Raw genomic sequence first — 21,305 nt, 5'->3', positions numbered from 1 at the left:
AGACTCGGGAGCACCCGCACTCAGCTATGCCTTTGTGTTTGCTTTTTAGCTCCAGGAATTTTTATTGGGGGAAGCAGCGACCCTAGCTTTTACAAGAACTGATATTTTATGGTATGAGAAATTTAGTTAGCTGATAACTTCGTAGATAATACATCATGGAAGGGTAAATACCAACCACTGACTGAGAGATGCATATGATGGTTAACTCCACGTACAGTGTTAGTTAATGAGGATGTGATCTACATCCATCCCAGCTGAACCATGGCCCTGCTTAAACCATGGAAGAATAGGAGTGGAAAAAATAATATAAAATCATCAATTTTGCCTCTCTGGCCCAAGGGAGGATCAACTGTAGCCGAGCTATTCTTGACTACAGCTCATCCGCCCTGTTCTCAAAGACCTCCAGTGACGGAAACATTTCAGCTTCCTAAAATAATCCCTCCCAGGCCCATGGTGGAGCCTGGTGCCTGTGCAGCAACCCGTCTGCTTCTGCGGGAGGCCAGGGGTCTGCCCTGGAGCCCACAGAGAGCTTTAGAGAAAGGGAGAAGAAAGGTCTGTGGCTGTGCTTCGAAGCTACCCTTCTCTGCAGCACCACTCCGGTGCACAACTTCCACTCTGCCCCTTCCTGACCTATTCTGCCTGCCCCCCATCATGGCTTGCTGCTCCCCAGCAGCTGGTGGGACTGTGACGTGAAGTGGATCCCTATTAGGAAAAAATACACAGTTCCCCTGGCCAGTGGTAAATAGTGATGATGGGGTGGTGGGACTGGAGCATGGGAGGGGAATGGTGTCCAGGACAGGGAAGGTCAGGGGGGGTTTCACTGGGTTTGTTGCCAGGGAAAGTGGTTGTGGAAGGAGACTCTAACTCAAATTTCTCACCAGTTAACTGACAGCAACTGGTCTTAATAGGGATATGTCAGAAGTACTGCTACACTTAATCCCAGTCTTCCAAAAAGGACCCTACGCTAAAGCTTCATGGACTCCTTTCTGAAGCACATGTACAAAGACCAGTCTGAGCTTCAGCCTCAATGAAATAATTTCAAATGCTTTTTACAAAAGATGCTGGATTATGTCATAAAGCAACCCATTATTAAATAGACCTTAAGTTAACTTTGATCATAACAGCTCAAGATCGTTGAGATATTTCTGAGCACCTGAATTTGCTATTTCTGCCCTTTCTATTGTACTTTGCCTAACCTTAAGAAAAGCTGAACTGATTTAAACAGTTTTTGGAGAGGGAGGAGGAGTACTGCCCTCCAGCCCTGCCTGTGGGGCTTGTTGGTGACGTTTTGCTCTGCAGCAGCGTTAGCAGCAGAGATCTGATCCTCGGCACCGGTGTTTACAGTGGAAGAGTTGACAGACCCATAAATACGGAGAACTAACGAGCACAGTTATGCTCAAAATGTTTCTTTGCGAGTCACACGCACTTTTCTTATCCAAACTGAGAGAACATCGTGTTGCTAACACAGTACACAAGGTCACGTCAATTTGTGAAGTAAAAATTATTTTCTCTTCGCTGGTTTTATTTTCAATGCCATTATGTCTCGGCTGCAGACATTGTTCTGCAATGTCTCCCTTGCCAGTTTTCCAGGTATCCCATATCAGAGACATTTGTCTGTCCTTGGCCAGAAACAAATGGCTTTAGGAGGAGATTTGTAAAAGAATAAAGCTTCTTTGAATTTTTTTCTTTAATACCACAGTATTTTCTGTTTGAAAGCAAATATTCCAAGAACCTAACTATTAGGCATGTGCCTGCTCTTCTGACTAACAACCGCAGCATAGCCGGAGAAGCTGCTCAGGTGAGAGAAGCTAATGGATGGGTTAATGTAAATGTTTATTTTCGTATCCCTTCATTCTTCAGCCACTGGGTTATAGGAGCTGGAAAGCAGGGTAGATTCAGCAAATGTTTACTCAGTTTGTGCCAGTTTTCCAGCATGTCTAGACTCAATAGGAGATTCCTGGACTCTGCGCTTGAGCCCATGGAGCAGATGAATAATTTAGTTATTGGTTATTGAAACCCAATGCAAGATGCTAGTAAAGTGGAGAAAGACTAAATGGCTAAGCAAGTACCCTGTTTTTCACAGGGCATCCTTAGCTACAGTGTAATGTCCCAGCGTAATGTCCCGTGGTATCTATCCAGGGAGGAAATACTTTGGAGCATTCCATTAGATAAAAATATGCAGCCAAGAAGAACTCCAGCAAATGATAATGCTCTGCTACAACTGTGTAATCTGAGTAAAAGGCATTGTTCAGTAGGGTCTCTGCAAAAGCAATCTCAATCCTCTTAAATTGTCGGGCTCTTGATATTTATTCTCCCTGGTCATTATAAACATCATCAATTTCTTTTTTTTTTTTTAAAGTCTTTCCAGTGATGTGGGATGAGATCCCTGGGGACAGCAGAGACATGAGATAATGTGGGGCTACTACAGATGCAGTTAGTCTTCAATGCAAGGGTCTGTTTAGTGTCTGGAAGAGCTCTGATTGTATAATGCTACCCGTTTTTCAGAGAAAAAAACCTTTCATAAGCTCTGATCCAATTGTTACAGAAGCCAAAGTGAAAAATTAAACTCTGAAAACACACAGAATAAATGTTGCTCTGCATATTTTTTTTTGAGCTGTGGTTAGTTTCCAGGGGGCTTTCTTACTAATCTTACTGTGTTGTATAATCAAACATGGTAAGAAAGCACCACATAAAATTTAGTGTCAGTATAACCTTTTGAAAAAAAATGTTGAAATCTATATATATTTTTTAAAATGTATTTAATTCTGTTGGTTTAAGTTTTAACAACCTTTGTTGTGCTTGCGAATGCTCACAGTGAAATACTTTGTTGGAGCAAGGGAGACAGAATTGGCAGTGACTGAAAAAAAGTTCAGCTACAAATAAAAATTAACCTGATGTCTGTTTACATAATCTAGGCAAAGTACAAAAAGTAAACACAGAGCATTATGAAATAACAATTAAATTATTGGATTCATTCACTTTTAATAGTCCAATAATATAAAGTGTTTTTAAAAACAGGCTTTTTAATCTGGCACCTCCTTTACTCAGGAATGCTCTGCTGCAATCCAGAAATGCAGAAAAGCATTGTGTGTGTCAATAGCTTAACCAAAGCAAGGGAGATGTGTGAAGATATTTGAAATATGAATTACATGACATAAATCTGGCATCCCAGGCAAAGCGTGACCATCTCATGAAGCTGGAAAGTTAAGCTTTACAGCTCAGTCTGAAAGAGTCACCTTTTGCACAAAGTTTGATATAATCATCTTAACTAAGAAAAAAACAGTAATTCAAAAAAGACTCTTTTTTAATGTCTGTATCTTGCAGGGAATAGAAATCTGGTACACCGAGAGAAAGGATAAATTGTCCTGTCTGTATTAGGGTACATATAATTCAGATCATCATAGCTTAATGACAGTTTTTAACATCAGGATTTCACCACTTTTAAAATATGTTCTGAAAGCAAAAGGTTCAGGATGACCTTTCTGAATTAAAAGCTGGAAGAATTTTTTCCTCTGAGAAGATCCTATGGGCTTCCTACCTCCTTCAGGATGTTTGGACCTTCTTGAAAACTTGCTGGGTTCCAGTGGGGGTGGGAAAGAGGCCACCAGGTGCTAAAGCTAATGAGAAAGCATCCCATGGAGGGGCAGCTACAGGGGGAGAAGGGCACATGAGTCTTTCTATAACTGATTTCAGGCGACACTTTGAGATGTATGAGGAGAATTATCATTGTTTTTGTAGATATCTTTCCAGATCATAAATACCTGTCTACAAGTCAGTTTAATTGTATTAGCTTGTGCAGATAAATATTTACTCTTGTACTATTATTCCACTTACATTGTTATACTCTTGTGTGCTGTGTAGTAGTTCTTACGTTATCGCCATGACAGTCTTAAGAGCGTAACCAAAGTGTGGGTTGTAGGGAGAAAGTACATTTTCATTAGACTAACAAATGTTACTGGAGAAAAAAAAAGGAAGGTTTTCATCATACAAGCTCCTCTTCAGAGCTACATGATTTTTTAAATTAAAATACTGTTTGCAATGAACTGTTTCTTTTCAGCTCTAATAATTATTATACTTTGTAAGATAGCCCATCACACGGCCCATGTTATCTAGCTGAAATATTTATGTCTGTTTCTCACATGTATATGATTATAATATTCTCATGCCTACCTGACATCTTGCACTGATTTAGCTGTCAGTTTGATCAAAACCCACTTAATTAAACTAGTGCGAAATCGTTGCGACCACTCGTTTGAATCAGACTTCTTTGATTTGGCCAGACCCAGGTGGCCATTGGTTTAAGCTGAACTGAAATAAATCATTCTCATCTGAGTTCACGTGGGGCTAGTAACAATAGAACTGCTTTGCTTAGTTGGGCTTGGAGTTTGATTTAACTTTTGCTAAAATACCTGTTTTGATACAACCTTTCTTGCAGACATAAGCATAGACATGGTAGGATGCTTGTGATGGTGTCTGTACTCATCAAACAATCCTCTGTGCCTGCAAACTCTGTCCCTGGCAGAGGCATTGACCTACTCTGTCAGTGCTGGGACAGTAGCCAGGTCTGATTTATCGAAGCAAGAAGGGAAATCTGAGGGAGGTGTGGGGTGTGCAGTGCCCTGCCACTGCCGCCAGCCCTCTCACCACGTGTTGTCTCCCCGTGAACCGATAAAGGAGCAGTCTCACCAGCCCCAGCATTCACGTTCAGCTGTGCCTGGCCCTGCAGAAGCTACATCTGCCCTCCAGACTTTGGGGGTGCCGGCTGCGGCAGCCCAGGGTGCAAGGAGCTGTGAACCCACATCAACAGCCCTGTGGCAGCAGAAGCATCTCTGATAGACAAGCCATGCTGCCAAATTGTCGTGTTTACGGAGGTAGTTTCTTCATCTTGGGAAGGGGGTGGTAGTTTTACCCACAACATACTGTATGATTTAAAAAAAGAATTCAAAACCAAAGAAAGCAGCTTTGGTAGTGAAGCTGCCAAGGATGTGAAATATTCCTGTGCTGGCAAAGCGCTCCTCTTGGAAACATCTAAGTGTATAGAGAAGTCCTGTGCATGTGCTCACACAAGTTCGCATTGATCTACTTAGGCTGATTTAGCCTATGATTTTAGCTCACTCATAGCTGTGTCACGGCTGAGACACAAGACCCATAATCACTCCTCTCTTAAAAGCATTATTGGCAGCGTGAGCTCTTAGCGAGGAGTCGTCTCATCTCTCTGGGCTGGATGAGTTTCATTCCCAAAGTGGGATGCATTCGCGTGCGTTGCCCTGTGCTGTTACACGTAGCTGATCCTGTTATTTGCGTGCTGCTTTTGAAACCATCACAGTTACCCACAGTGATGCCCAGGACAAACGGACAGCAGAGGATCAGTATCCCTCCCAGCACTGCCAACTGCTTTCCTAGGAGCTGCCTGCCACGTTAAAGAAATGAAGTCTCACTGTTTACCGAGCAAATAAGCAAAGTTAATTCTATACCACAGGCAAAACGTCAAATTCCCATGTGACATCCCCTTCCCTCCTCCCTTCTCACTGCAGCCAAGTGGTGGAAAAGGACAGTCCATGTGGTACAGCGCCTGAGAGGAGGGGGGAAGGCAGGCACACCCCTCTTCTCCCACGGGAGCTTTCCTGGGAGCCTGCCCCACTCCCGGCAGCATCCCAGAGACCCACAGGAGACCCAGGCTCTGCATCCCAGAGCATCTGCCTTTGATCTCTCCGTCCTGATCTCAGGGCAACCCTGCTGCCACACCAGGCAATACTCCCCACTGGAAATAAGAAAAAGAAGGAGAAGCTTTATAAAATATTTCTTCAGCTGAATTTTTGTTCATCCGGAGAAGGGGCTGTGAAGTGTGTCTGCCTCTATGGCCTCTTCAGTCTCCTCTTGTCAGCAGAGCAGGTTCCTGGACCACAGGATGGCAAGAGGAGATGGTAATAGGAGAGTGCCACAGAGTCAGCAATTTTCCTAGCAGAGGACGTGGGGATCCCCCTGATTTGGGGATGAAAGTCCAACCTAATGGCATGACTCTATTTTTCACAACTGAAATAGCAGCAACATTTGATTTAACCATAAATCTGCAGTTCAGTTACAAAGAAAGAGATTAAACGTTTCTGAATTCAGAAGGTGATGCTCTCATAATGGAGCTGCTATGGTCACAGCTGGATGAGAATATGGCCCTGGGGAATGCCATCATTTTCATTATTCATGTAGCCTGGCCTATTTTCTCCCCTGTTCTGGAAAGACCGCCTTTGTGTGCGTGTGAGTGTGAGTGCATACACACATGTGTGCCTGTGCGTGTGTGAAAGAGAGGACGTAGATAAGTTACATTTTTCAAATCAAGTAGCTGGAAGATATAGTTCTCCAAAACATAATTAACTCCATGTGTATTTTGCTAGTGCCACCATGGCTGGCAATGTCCCCACGCAGAGTTATGGCTGCGTGACCACCCCCATATAGAGCCAAGGAATGAATTCCTGGCAGCTCCGTGACGTCCATGCAGGGATACTCCAGATGCTGCAGACCTGCTGCTGATGGGAGGATGGAGGATTCCTCCACTCAGGGGACAGGAGGGCCACAGCTGCAGGGCTTGTGGCCTTCAGGGACTTCCAGCAATGAAGCCCTGAGTGCAGACACAGGCAGGAACACCTTCTGGGGCTGGCTGGGCTCACCTGGGTGGAGGCAGTGTTCTATGGCAGGAGGTCCATGCTACCCAGGTAAGGGAGGGTGTCCCTTCTGTGGGTGGCACATCGGGGCCTTTGGCAGGACAGCGGTGCTATCACAGCAGGGATGGGACACTCAGTGCTGCCATGTGTGAGTGACAAAGCCTGTAGGCGGGTAAGTTATTGCATCCTGAGGGAACGGTGCTAATAAACCTATTTAGCATCTTGTTCACATCTTCAAAAGGTTTCAATAAATATTAGCTATGCTGAAACATTTTGACCTGCTGTGCTATGGGAACCAAGGTGATGTCCTAATCCAGATATCTAAATTTTTTCCCATTTTACATGTATAATTGGGACTAAATTAGTACAAATAAATCAGTGGCAAAGGCTCCTCTCCTCCCCCCACCCACGCCACGGCTGGGGCTCTGCAGGGTGCCAGCAGCCCGGATCACTCATCCCTCCTGACATTTCCAATTTCTCTCTCTTGACTAAACCATCCGCACGTACACGAAATGGTGGCACTTTTACGGTTCTCTGCACAACCTGCTCAGCTTTGACACGATGCTGCTTTTTAATGCGTGTAGCGAAGATGTCTAACATTTCTACATAAAAGCATTCCGCTTCCATAGCGTTTTAAAGTGTCACATATTTTTGGATTAAAAAAATAATAAATAAATCCACCAAGCTGCGGTTCTGAAGGAAAACAGTTTAAATTCAAGCCGTAATCACTGTTGTCAGAGGCAGTTTCTGATGCACAGGGGCGATGGGCACGCAACCACGGGCTGGTGGCACGTCAGTGGCTGCAGCGGGTGGACTGTGTCCAGGGGGTCAGCCCGTGCTCACAATGCTGGCAGCTGCAGGTCTGAGGCGTGTGTGTGTGTGTGTGTGTGTGTGTGTGTGAGAAACAGACTGGTAACTCAATCAGAGGTGAGGAGTCACCTTTCTGCTTCTGAATCACGCCTGAGCCCTTTGGAGAAAGTAATCATTAGACCAGTTGCAAAGATAGGGGGCACTTAACGTGATGCTGAAACACAAAGCTGGAAAGATAAGAGGTTAAAGATAGCGCCTGCTCATCGTTCAGGCCATCTGGATTTGGTTTATGGTACACATTCCTCAGCATCTGTGCTGGAGACCAGAGGATTTCCTTGTTTTCCTCGGTTTTCATTCCCTCAGCCTGTATCGCAGCCACCCACCGCTGTGGACGCAGTGTGCTGTGTAAAAACTTTCTATAAACTTTTGGGGAACTACGAGTGCTCAGCTACTTCCAAAAGCTGGTGGATGAGCACCTAAGGGCTGAATATCATTCTGCCTTCCTCCCTGCTGTCACAGTGCCCTTTATGCCTCCATTCACATGTACATATGGGGGGAATTAAAAGCTGAAGTAGAGGAGATACATCACCCAGCCCATGTCCTCCCCAGCTCTCTCCAGAATCACAGAATCACATGGGGTTGGAAGGGACCTCTGGAGATCATCTAGTCCAAGCCCCCACCAAAGCAGGTCCACCCAGAGCAGGTTGCACAGGAATGTGTCCAGGCAGGGTTTGAATGTCTACAGAGAAGGAGACTCCACCACCTCCCTGGGCAGCCTGTTCCAGGGCTTTGCCACCCTCCAAGTAAAGAAATTCCTCCTCATGTTTAGGTGGAACTTCTTATATTCAAATTTGTGCCCATTTCCTCTTGTCCTGTCCCTGGGCACCACTGAAAAAAGACTGACACTCCTCTTGACACCCACCCTTTAAGTATTTATAAGCATTGATCAGAGGCAGTGGGAGGCTTGCTGAGGTTTGCTGCTTCTGGGTACCCCTCTGTCTTCTTCTGTCAAACCATGCTGGGGTAGCAGAGACCTAATGCCATGGCTTCGTCAGGTGCCTAGTCTAGTTTTAGGACACTGGGTTCTGGGCCAGAAACCCATCAGTCTCATGGTGCTGAGCACTGACGCAGTGTCCATCAGTGCTGCCAGCTCAGCCTTCTCCAAAAGCTTTCCCCAAGGAGTGTCGGGCAGGCTTCGTGCCCGGTAGCACATCTCCTCCAGAAGCTGAGGGAGAGCCAAACCCAGCATAAACGCAGGCTGCTCTGACTAATGTGACAGAAATGTGATACGAATAAACTCTGCACTTCCAGGTGACCCGATGGCGCAGGGAGGTGATGATTGAATGACTGTGGATCCGTGTTCTGCCTGGATTCACCAACCCGGGGCATGGATGTCTACAGTTAGGGACCACATCACAACCCTGGGGCAGGGGAGAGGAGATCATTTCTTCCTTCACTCAGCTATTGGCACAGGAGGATTGCCTCCACAGTCTCTTTGGCAGCATTTACCCTGGGTCTGCAATATGCAGATTAAAGAGATGATAGTCATTGTACTGAGTCCTTCACCCCGGTGAACAGTCTGAAGCAGGGACTGACAGACTCCCTTTTACAGCCTGGGGTACTCTCGGTGCTCTGCAGCCCTCTTATCAGCCAGATCCACAGCTTGTGTTGTTTACAACAATTTGAGGTTTGAAATTGCCCTGTTAAATGAAGTACAAAGCCAAGCCGAGAAAATACTAAATAGATTCCTAGCTTGTAGTTGGCTGCATTTCTATGCAAATATGGATCATTACCAAAACGAAAACGGTTTCAATAATGAGATTAAAAAACGCATTTATTTAACTTTTTGCATTTCAAGTTAATGTTAAAGAATATACAAAAGGAATAGAAAAAGAACATATCTGTATCTCTGGCCAGAGATGAACAGAGGGAAGGCATCACAAAAGTGACTTTACCACTCCTGCAGTCCTAAGGCCATCGTTACTGTGACCTACACAGACCTACACCACCCCTGCTCATCTTTGTGCCTCTGCAGTCCTACCTCCATAAGGGGCTCAAACTCAAGGAGGCTGGGTAAAGAGAGGATCTCCAGGAGCTGTAGGCACCAAGCGTGGGGGTGGTTTGTCCCAGTGGAATAGCACAAGGTGATCAGAATATGGCTCAGGACGAGCAGGTTAAGTGATAATCACATCCAGAGTTATTTAAAAATAGCAAAGTCTGAGGTCATTCTGCAGAAAATGGTGTTAGAAATGCCACAAAGAATAATAAAGATCTGTGAGACTGGTTATAAAAAGAGCAGTGGGAGGAAAGAAGGCAGCAAAAAGGTGGAGATTTATGAGAACTTCTTATAAGTCGTTATGGAGAGAGCAGGGAGAAGAAACAGAAATATATGTAGAGACTCCAGGGGACATGTTCTAATCTCATATCTGAAGATGCATGTGCATATATAGACAAGTGATTACTCCAGTGTATTGGTAAAGGCATACGCAAACAGGTATATATGCAAGCACCCATTTGCATTCACTGCTATGAATTATGCATGCACAGTTTCCTGTAAATGCAGTGTCTTATGGCTTTTATTGGTACAAATCAAGATTCCTGCAGTTTGAAAATATGGTCCTTTGTGTCTACTTACACCTATGCCTGTGTTTTATTAGGCTATTGTGTGCATTTTACAGAGGTGATGCTGCAGAGACCTGTACCACTAATAGCAGTAGATGGGGGTGCTGTCAGTCTGTACGGGCAGCACAGCTACCTCAGGCAACAGAGCACTAACGTGACCACCTTTTTCATGTCCCAAGATGATGTACAACAGGCTCATCACTTCACAGGATCCAGCAAGGAAGCAGTGCTGGCTTGGAAAAGAAGCAAAGCGCTGACAGCTTTGCTGTCACTGATGTAAGTGAGATGGTCACCTGGCTTTGCTGTGTTGAGGCAGATTTGGTTATAAAGCTAAATAAGATGCAGTGATTGATTTTCAGCTGGTGATGGACTCACTGTGCAGCCATAAGCAAAGCACTCACTCTTTTGTTCTTGTTTGCTGCCACACACACACACACAAAGAATATGGGGTGGGTTTTTTTGGTACCGTTAAACAAAACACCATTTGTAAGGTGCTCTGAGAGGATAAGGTTTCAGAAATGCCAGTGTTGTTAAAGGATTGCCTGGAGACAATGTCCTCCCAGGTGGGAAGATTTAAAACTTTATTGTGAAGGCTTCAATGGAAATCAAAAGCCATCCTAGCATTTGGGGCTTGCCTTCTCTGCTTGAAGGGTGAGTGGTCCTGTGGATGTGTGAAGCATTAAAGATCACTGGGGCTGGCACCTAAAGCCCAAATACAGCAGGAGACGGAGCTGCTGCCTACTGCCAGGTCCTGTCCTGCTGTTCCTCCTGATGTTGGGGCAAAGTGGAACAGACCCTCAGTTTGACAGGAAACCTCAGTTATCCTGGAGAGAAAGGGAGGGGGAAACTCTACCCGTTTCTGTATGTTTTGAGCCAGGGTGTGAGTGCTGCCCTGTGCTTTGTCCCCCTCCTTCCCTGCCCGTGCTTCTTCACATAAAATCCAGTGATCAATACTGATTAACTGTCATCAGAAGAAAGGTCCTTCCTTCCTTTGTTTCTCGACAGAAAAGCAGGGGTCCTGCCAGCCCGTTCCATGGGAAATGTTAGATATTTTGCAGCCTGTAAAACCGAGTGATACCTTTTGCCCCGGACAGTGTGTACCTGAGGTGCCTCAACCAGGAGCGAGGTTTGTTTTTCCAGCTGATACAGCTGAGGAAGGTGCCAAATTCCTGGGCTGAGAGTCCTTTCATTTCCAGGTGCTGCACCTGATGGGGTAAAAAGATACCTGCCCTGCAAACCTGGCTTTTCTTATGACTTTAGACTTCGTGTTAAAAACCTATAATATCACTAGGATTAGTTAGCAGTATTTAAGTGGAAAGAGAAATAAAAGGTCAGCCACAAAGAAAGATTTTAGTGCACAAATCTCATTCAGTGTCGTGGTAGTTGTGTGAAAAACGAAGTTAGCCACCCAGTCAGCAGCAGTTAAAATGTGAAGGGTGGCACTGGATGGAAATGGATGTATTCCAAACCTTCTTAGGGCAGGAGTTTTCTACAGGGGTGAGATTTATCTCACCATCCCACAGAAAGCTGACCTTGGGGGAAAAAAAACAATAAATGCTTTTTCTTTCTTCTGGCTGACTGGGTAGTGCTGGCTTATGCCAAGTGCGCCAGAGAGTCTGCGGCAAGAGATGAAGGGAGAGAAAAGGGGAGACTCCGTGTGATGAGGAGCGGGGAGGGAGAAGAAGGAGGCAGGACCACTCTTTCCAGCAGGAGCAAGCTGTCAGCTCGGCTTAGCCACTCTGCCTCCCCTAAAATAACATGTCTATTCATCCCTTCCCACACCCCCGTTTATTTGGATGTGCGGGGGGGATGGGTCAGGCCATGCCTCCAGATGTGGAGCCGATGGGCAGCCCCGGCAGCGCGGCATCGGCACAGCCTGGCCCCTGCCTGCTCTGCCCCTGCCTCCACCCGCCGTCCCGGGTGGGTACACGTGTCCCTGTGCCTGGGGAAAAGAATGATTTAGAATGATTTGGAGGGCTGTGGGGAAGTAGAGCTGGAAGGGCTGATAACTTTCTCTCGCATCTCTTCTGCATGCCACTGCTCTTGCTCCCACACAGCTCTTGGCACCAGCAAGGTCTTCATCTTAAGCAGCTTGATTTTTGAACCCAAGTCGTTCCTTATGGACTGTAATAATTAGTCATATGGGCATGTACTTTGTTTTATCTTTAAACACTGGGCTTATTTGTTTGACCACAATGGGTCCTCAAGTTAGACTGTGTTACTAGGATCTGGGAGTCCTGGTGGACAATAAACTTTCCATGAGCCACCAATGTGCCCTTGTTGCCAAGAGGGCCAATGGGATCCTGGGCTGCAGAGGGAAGAGTGTGGCCAGTAGGTCAAGGGAGGTCATTCTCCCCCTCTGCTCTGCACTGGTGAGGCCACAGCTGGAATACTGTGTCCAGTTCTGGGCTCCCCAGTTCAAGAGGGACAGGGAACTGCTGGAAAGAGTCCAGCGAAGGGCAACTAAGGTGATTAAGGGATTGGAGCATCTCCCTTACGAGGAAAGGCTGAGAGAGCTGGGGCTCTTTAGCCTGGAAAAGGAAAGGCTGAGGGGAGACCTTATTAATGTTTACAAGTATCTAAAGGGTGGGTTGAAGGATGATGGAGCTGGACTCTTTTCAGTGTTCCCCAGTGACAGGATGAGGGGTAATGGGCACAAGCTGGAACATGGGAAGTTCCTCTCAAATATGAGGAAGAACTTCTTTAGGGTGAGGGTGACAGAGCCCTGGAACAGGCTGCCCAGGGAGGTCGTGGAGTCCCCTTCTCTGGAGATCTTCAGGACCCACCTGAATGCCATCCTGAGTGATGTGCTCTGGGCAGCCCTGCTTTGGCAGGGGAGTTGGACTAGATGATCTCTAGAGGTCCCTTCCAGCTCCAACAATTCCATGATTCTGTGATTCCATGATTTTATATATTTGTTGGGAGTTTTTTAACATTGTGCACACACTGTGTAGCTATCATGGGATGCTTGTGAATCTCATCAACAGTAACACGGAGACATTCTTTCCCAATTTAAATGATACTGTAGCATCTCGGCATGTTTGGAGGTCAGGCAGCATGGCAAACCCACGAAAGCTCCCGTGAAACAAATTGTTTGTCCTCTCGCAGTTGGGCTGCTTGGCACATCTCACCGAGGAAGGGAGTTATTTCAGCCCTGCAGAACTTGAGTCTGCAACCTTCGCTCAAGTATCAAATTAGTATCAGTGCAAAAGGGGAACAGGCATTTGTGAGACTAATTCCTTCTTGTCTAGAGAGTCAGCTGAGACATCTTCCCTTTAAATTCGTTTTTCCTTCCCCTGCAGCAATGTGCTCTCTGTTACCTGAGTAGGGCAGATTGAGTGGGTAATAAATCCTAAATCATTACCAAACCCTGCAAAAAGGCTCCAGATACTAACATTTAACCATCTTCATTTATTTGTGAGTCTTTGCACTTTGGAAATTTGGCCCAGATTTAAGGGGACACAATGTGAAAGGTTGCTCATATGATACTTTTGGCATAAAATAAAACTAGAAAGTGCTTAGAGCCCTCTGCTTTCAGAAGAGGTTTGCATGGTTATCTAAAATTTCATATACTCAGCCAACTTTCTAGGCCTTTAGAAGCTTGCCAGCACTACAATATGGGCTATCACTGTGTCAGAGGAAATTAAGCTAAAATGTATGCTAGTTTCAAAATGAAAAATAGTTCCATCCCCCAGGATATAACAAATTAAGCAGTGGCTCCATTAGCAGCCTGCCAAGCTCTTCAGGTCTTGTGGAGGCTTCATACCACCTCAGGTCCTAAGCCAGCTCTGAAAGATGCTGTGGTCACAGGTCTCATATAGCTGCCTCCTTCCTTACATGGTTCTGAAGAGTATTTAGTGTCAGTAAAGAAATGCGTGGGGGGAAAAAGAGAGAATAATGCTGAATGAGTGTTCATTTGGGATATTTACTGTGATCAAGAATAATCATGCGACTATCTTTTTTCCCACTCAGTGATGGGAAAACCAAGTGGTATTTCAGTTGCATTATCAGATTTTTGGAGCCCCTTGTTCAGAAAAAAATTCAAGGATTTTATTTCATATTCTTGGGAACTTGGGAATATTTTTGAAATATTAGGCAAGAATGAAGAGGTACCACTCGACATGAGCTAAAGGTTTGGCTTTCTTATTTTGTACTCCCATTGGCTTACTTTTTTCATGCTTCCACAAAATCACAGAATGATATGGAGTTGGAAGGGACCTCTGGAGATCATTTCATCCAATCCCCCTGCCAGAGCGTGTCTACCCAGAGCAGGTTGCTCAGGAACGTGTCCAGGCGGGGTTTGAATGTCTCCAGAGACGGAGACTCCACCACCGCCCTGGGCAGCCTCCCATTAGGGGTTTTTTTCAGTTACATATTTAAATGGTGACCTTTAAATTTGCTTATTCATGACCCTATAGTGCCTTTCTTTTACTTGTGTTTTAGGAAGCCCCAGACTGATCTAAACCTCAGTTTTCATACTACAGATACAGCTCATCCAGTGTTAGTGCAGCTCATTGGATAAATAATTATGTGACCATTGTTTCAGATTATGTTAGGCTAAAGCCGTAATTGCTTGTAATTCAATAGGACAAAGGAAAGGAAACATCATAGTCAGCAAATTAGGCTTCATATGACGGCATTACTTACGAAACAAGCAGTTAGTAAAGGACTTTTAAGGGCTATAAATAGTGGAAACTTGTAGATTCAAAGACTGGATATTTTCCTGACAGAAAGCAGAAGCATTGCAGTCAGCAGCTATTAACATAACAAGGGAAAAAACCCTTCTGTAGCTGAGGAACTGAAGAGTGGAATAGGTGGATCACATTCATTAAACCTCACAATAAATGTTTTTTTTTAAAAATTTTCTGTACTTCTGATCAGTGAACTGCAGTGCTTCAGGAAACACCGGGACATGCTCTGGAATTGAAGTTCATATAACATTTCTGAGTGAAATCCTGCCTCCCCTGAGAGCAGCAGGAGTTTCGGTATTGATTTGGCTGGGGGTAAGATCTCAACAAGCGTGGCAGGGGAAGAGACAATATGCTTGGTTTTTCTTTTTTATAAACTTTGAGCATGTAGAGAAGGCAGAACAGTTCTGCACCGGACCCTTCCCCAGCCTGCAAAGCTTAGCAAAAAATGTTTTGCCTTTATTTTTTGTGTGTGTTGCCTGTGTCAAGGGATCGCTTGGTGTCTGGAGGTGGCAATACAGCAGAGTTTAGAGACACTTGGAGCCACTGTCCTCAGCTGTGTCTCTCTGAAGACATGCCCTTGCCCCCATGTCATGCTGCACACAGCTGTTGATGGGCACCCTTGTCTTGCCTTTTCTGAGGAAAAGGACTGGGTTTTGCAACACTCTGAAGTTTTTAGTCCTCTCTGGTTTTGATGAAAAAATTAAAATCAAAGTGCTTAAGCCCTCATAGAAAACTTGGCTTCATTGTCGGTTTTAGTTTCATCTCTATCTCATTAAATTATTTGTCCATTAATGTCAGGCAGTAAAATGTTCATAAACTATTCAAAAAGTGATACAAATCCAACCATTTCCTATCATTTTTCCCATGGAAATTATAAAAAGCTGGGAAAATAAATCCTCCTTCTGCTCTGAAATGAACATTTGCGATCCATTTATTTCCACTTTTCATCTTGAAAAACCGTTTTCTGAAAGGTTTTTTCTTCTCTGACACATGCTTTTGCTTGAGTCAGACATTTTGTCTCAATCAAAACTCTCAAAATTTTCGATATTGCCTGTGTAAGCGCAAATGTTTCTTATGTGCCTCTGATGATGAAGACCTTGTACCTACCAGTGGTGACTGAGGTATCTGTTGGGAAGGGATCACTCCCATCTTTCAGCATCTTTTTATCTTATCCTACAGCATTGGTTCAATAAGCTAAAATCGACATAAGTCTTTTATCAAGTCTACACACTTTATCAAAGCACTGATCAAGAACTCAAAAAGGAGTTTGAGTCAAAACCTAAACAGAGAGATGAAAGACGATGAGTTGTCGCCATATAGATTGATGCCAACAATCTCTACGTTCAAACAAAAGACCTCATTCCTGGTAACCTTGCCTTTGATTTTATCTCTCAGCACCTCCTCTGTAGTCCCACCTTCCTTTCTTCCCCTGCTCTCAGTAGGGCTGGGTGGGAAGGGCTCATAACTGATCAATAGACTTGGAATCAGGCTATAGGTGATTCAGAGGCAGTAGCAAAAGGTTTTAGATAGCATCCAGGGTGTATCCAAGTCAGCTTTTCTTAGAGACTAGTCGAGTAGGGAAAAGATCCACATAATTTACGCTTTAATATTTTTATTGCATTCTGAAAATGACAGGCAAAACTCCAATTTACCTTTGCCTTTCAGTATTTTTCAATGCTGAGATATGATTGTGGTTTTATCCAATAGACTATGGTTTTGAAATGTGCTATTTTTATTTAAAATGTTATATTTATTTAAATATAAATGTTATATTTATTTGAAATGCTTAATTTCAAATTTTCCAGGTTTGCACACACGTTTGTTTCATTTGCCAGAATACTTTAAATACTTTATAATATTTTAAATGGTCTTGAACCAACCATAACTACTGCTTAATTAATTATTTTTTGAACTGAAAAATCAGATGTGGAAACTTCTGTAATGCTGGATGCCTCTGCTTCCACTGACGACAGTGTACCCTCTAGCTCTTTCCCACAGCACAGTACTGGGTACAAAATAAAAGCCCCACATCTGCTGAAGAATCTTGCAAATTTTGTGTCATTATTTTAATTTTTCTCTCATCTCTTAAACTGTTGTCTAATGAACACTCACCAAAACATAAGAAGGTGATTTACAAATTTGTCTTGCTCCAGCAATTTCAACAGGCAACTGAAATAAGCCACATTTCAGTGTGACATTGCTTTGTATGTGCTGCTCATAGGACAAAGAACGAAAGCTCCAGCCTCATCCCCAGCTCCTCCTGTGTGGCTCTGCAGTCCCCAGGCACAGATAGACCATTATAACTGTATTTAAATTAAAGAAAAAAACCTGCCCTGCTGGCATCACTGCTCTTCTGCAGGCAAGGGCTAAGCTGTGTACTTGATGTGGCGGTGGGACCAGGCACCAAGCAGCCAGACCTGTCTGATGGTAAATGAGTTGTTCGTCAAGCCCCACCCCTGGTGTTATTAATCAGCTTTCTAGTCTAAAGGTGGGCGTCCAGACTGAGCCTTACACAGCCCCAAAGGCCATGGGTAGCGTGAGGGAGCAACTCTCAGGGCCAAGAAGACAATATCACACGTGAACTGGTACGACAGTAAAAATATTGGGCCTTTTCACCACATAGAAATAGATGCGTTTTGTCTCCTCCAGCAAATCCCCTGGGCCTAATTCTTTGCTCTTCTGTCTCCTCAGTCCCTCAGGCCTGTGGACAGTGTGTGTTTGGCAAGCTGGTTTTCGCAGTCACTAAATGGTTCTGCAATAAAGCTCAGGACAGTAATTAAGATGAAAATATTTTCGTTCCTGTGTGTCCTCCTTTTAACAGCTAGTAACTAATGGCAATGCCCTACCTCAATGTACAGCTACAGAGTACACCTGAAGCAGCAACACAAACAGTATTTTCCAAGCTTAAAGTTGTGCAACGCATCTGCCTTTTCCTACTCTTCTTTGTGTGTGTCTTGAATAGCACAGCAGGCTTTTTTTTGTTATAGAAATAGGAATAGTAACACAGATCTTGAATGGTTTAAATGAAAGACACAAGTATGCACTTAAGAGCTGGAAACATTTGCACACGCACGGGTGCAGAGCCGATCTGGCCTCTCGTTAAAAAAAAACAACTTCTCAGCCTCTTACAAGAGGCAGCCAAGGCGTTTCTCTCCACTTCAGCTCTTGAAATGCCAGGCACTATTTACCCAGAGCACTAAGAAGCTATTACATTATGCCCTAATAGTATCCACATATTGATCATGGGCAGAAGATTTCTAATTGCACGTATTTCCGTGATTAAAACGTTCAGACTGAAGTGGTGTTTATAAATTATTCTCTTATGCATCAGAAGCCCTTTCCTGTCCTGTCTGGCCCAGGCGCTCCCTCTTTAGGACGAGGGCTCCATGGGTGACACAGGGTCGCGTGTCCCTGGAGCCGCCTGATTGCTCCAGGCATGCGGGAGATGTGGGGGATGCAGGGGATGCGGGGGAGATGCGTGGCCGGGGTGGTGGGACACAGCAGGGACCAGCCAGCAAAAATGCCAGCCTCCCTTTCCCAGGCATCACAGAGTGGACAAGGATGGGCGGATCCTCTCCCACCTGCAAGGGAAGATAATGTAATTATTAATCTCTTTTCCTTAGATAGGACAGGGGTGATTTATTTGGTATTTTACTCCTATAACACCTTCAGGGTGTGAGTTACCCCTTCGATTTTACTCCTTCCCTGCTGTAGCTGCGTTGCACCACTGAAACATCCCTTCCTGGCCACCAAGCAGAAGTGAGTGACCAGGAGTGAGAGGCTGGGACTGTCGATCAGCGCTGATCAGTACAGCATGTCCCAGAGACCAGTGCTCCCAAAGTGGGGGAAGAAGCTGGGGAACGTGGGAGGAAGGAGCCCTGGGGAAAGCAGAGTGGGGCTGTGGGTCTGGAGAGGTGAGGGGGTCACATCTCTGCAGCTGGGCTTTGGCAGGCTCCTGCTGGGTGTGGGGAAAATACAGTCGTTTGAAAAATGATGCCAAGATTCATTTTCTTTTATTGGTCCATGAAACCGTAGTCTCTTAGTGTCTCTCCAAGGCCTTGCAATGAAAGTCCTCCATTTCTCCTGCCAGTGTGGGCAATGAATGGCTGGAAACTGGGACTTTTTCTTGATGTTTTTTTCAACTCTGATGGAGAACTTGACTTGTTATTGCATCCACTTTCTCAAAAATACAGTTGATGGGATTTAAGTATCAGAGCAGCATAAATCTCTCCTCTGAAACAAATTTTTGCAGCCTCTCAGCCTGTACAGGCTGAAAAACGATCAATGAAGTCACTTTGCCTTGTTTTGAGCATTATCTATCAGTGAGATGCAAGAAGGGCCAGCTGGATTATCTCCTGTTCATGGGTTGTGACCCATTTTCAGGGCTGGGTAATGACCCTTACATGTGAGACTGTAGCAATTTGGGATTTTAGGAACATTATCTTGTCTTGCAACAGATTTACAAACTTAAGTCAGTATGATTCCTGGTTCTAAAATATAACAACTGAATTACAAGCAGAAATATGCCATAATTAAAATATTCCATGTAATGAAAGTGTATCCCAGTGAGAAGTGGCATTGGGAAGACTCTTTTCCTTATAAATTTCTTTATCGCCATGAAAAGGATCTTGTCTCTCTCCACCATCTCCATTTCACACCTTCCTCTCCCACTGGCTCCCTGCATTCATGAAATCTGTAGTAATTTGTTTGTCTGCCAATTCACTGAATAACTGTTTAGGGGCAGGTTCAATATTACAGGATGGACAAACAAGCCAAAATATCGCAGTCACATAAAATCAATTTTCTTGGGAGAGGAAGAACAAAAATTAAGCTAACCAGTTCCCTTCCCTTTATTACTCGGTAAGCCTTAGAATAATTTAATATATGCAAATGTAAGCAAAGAGCCGTGGAGGGATATAAATTTTACTCAGCATTATTTTGGAGGTGATCTGTGCTATTGTACGTCGTTGGTTGGAGTAAGAGGGCCGTTTCCAGTTCACAGTTACAGATGTGGAAGGGATGTGTGTGTCTACGGAGATGCACATGTACATAGACCCACCTGGCAGCCCCGAGCTGCAGCCAACACGGCAAAGGGCAAGTAGAAGTTTTTCTGTAAACCTGGGGAAATCCTGCCTTGAATAACCAATGACTTGACCTTTGCCAGCTATTAGCCTAGTCAGTAGTAATTATCCAAAGCAGATTAAATTATGAGACTCTCAAGGCCAGGTATTTTGCATAGTGAATAAGACCAGGGATTAAACACGGATTCTTTCTGAACGCCAAGGGAGCTGGCAGCAGGGTAACGGCTTCAGAGGAAAACCAAGTAAATTGCAGTTTTCTCCCTGGTTCCTTGTTCCTTCTCCCCTCCCTGAGCTTGCCAGCCCCATGAGATCCCTGTCACAGGCTGGTGACTGGGCACCACTGGCTTATCCATCAGGTAGGATCCAGACACACTGGCTATTCCGACTGGCTTCCCTGCATTGGGACAGCCCACAGCTGCTGTCTCACCTGCTCCAGGTGGGAACGTCTGCATGGGCTGAAGCACCTGGAGGTGGGGGTTTAAACTCATCCCTCTGCTTTGGCAGGAGGAGGTTGTGGAGGGGCTGCAGCTTTGCTGCCTCCACTGTGGTGAGGGTAACTAACACCCTAACTCTGACCAGCAGTCCGGGAGACCAAAACCTCTGTCCCACCACAGCTCCTGCTCATCTCACCACATGGCCCTGCAGCTGGCAGCCCACAAACCACATCTGGCCCCCTCAAGCCAGCTGTGGGTACCACCACAGCTCCTGCTCATCTCACCACATGGCCCTGCAGCTGGCAGCCCACAAACCACATCTGGCCTCCTCAAGCCACTGCCAGCCCTCCTTCTCCTGTCTGGTCCTATGCTGGTGGTTGACAGATCAGCTGGGCAGGGCTGGAGGACACTTTGGTGACCACAGGCTACTCCAGCACCAGTGTAGTAAGGTCCTTCTGTGGCTTTGGGCTGGTAATGGCTGCTCCCCTTGGGAAGTGGGCATGGAGAAGCAGCAGTAGGCTAAGGAGATGCTGTGTGGTGGGAAGAAGGAAAACTGTGGGATCAACAGCCACAAGGAGAAAGTAGTATTTCAGGTAAGAGGCTTGTTGCAAGTACGACTTGAGTCCTGGACTGGCTGGAAATTTGTGGAAGAGGAGAGCAAGCAAAGAAATGAGGTGAGTCCAAGGCTTCTGGAAAAAAAAGGAAGAAGAAAGCTCTGTGCAGTGGGAGAGTCTGAGACATATTACTAAAAAAAAGGATATTGCAAAAATTTACCAGTAAGAAGTATATTTTCAGACAGGAGCAATGCTAGGGTAGGGCAAAAAGCTGGCACCACTGCATTCCTTACCCCTGTGGGGAGCAGATGAGCTCAGGGCACCCAGAGAGTGCCCCCTCTGGGGGGGGTGGGCTCTGCCTCCAGCCTTGTCCTCGCTGACCCCCCGGGGAGAAGGGGCTGCAGGAGGAGCGGGGACCAGTCCCTCCATCCCAGGGGGGCTGCGGGCTCTGAGCAGA

This window comes from Calidris pugnax, unplaced genomic scaffold (genome assembly GCF_001431845.1).
Source record: "Calidris pugnax isolate Ruff unplaced genomic scaffold, ASM143184v1 scaffold24, whole genome shotgun sequence".
Lineage (NCBI taxonomy): Eukaryota > Metazoa > Chordata > Aves > Charadriiformes > Scolopacidae > Calidris > Calidris pugnax.
Note: the sequence above shows the minus strand (reverse complement) of the source record.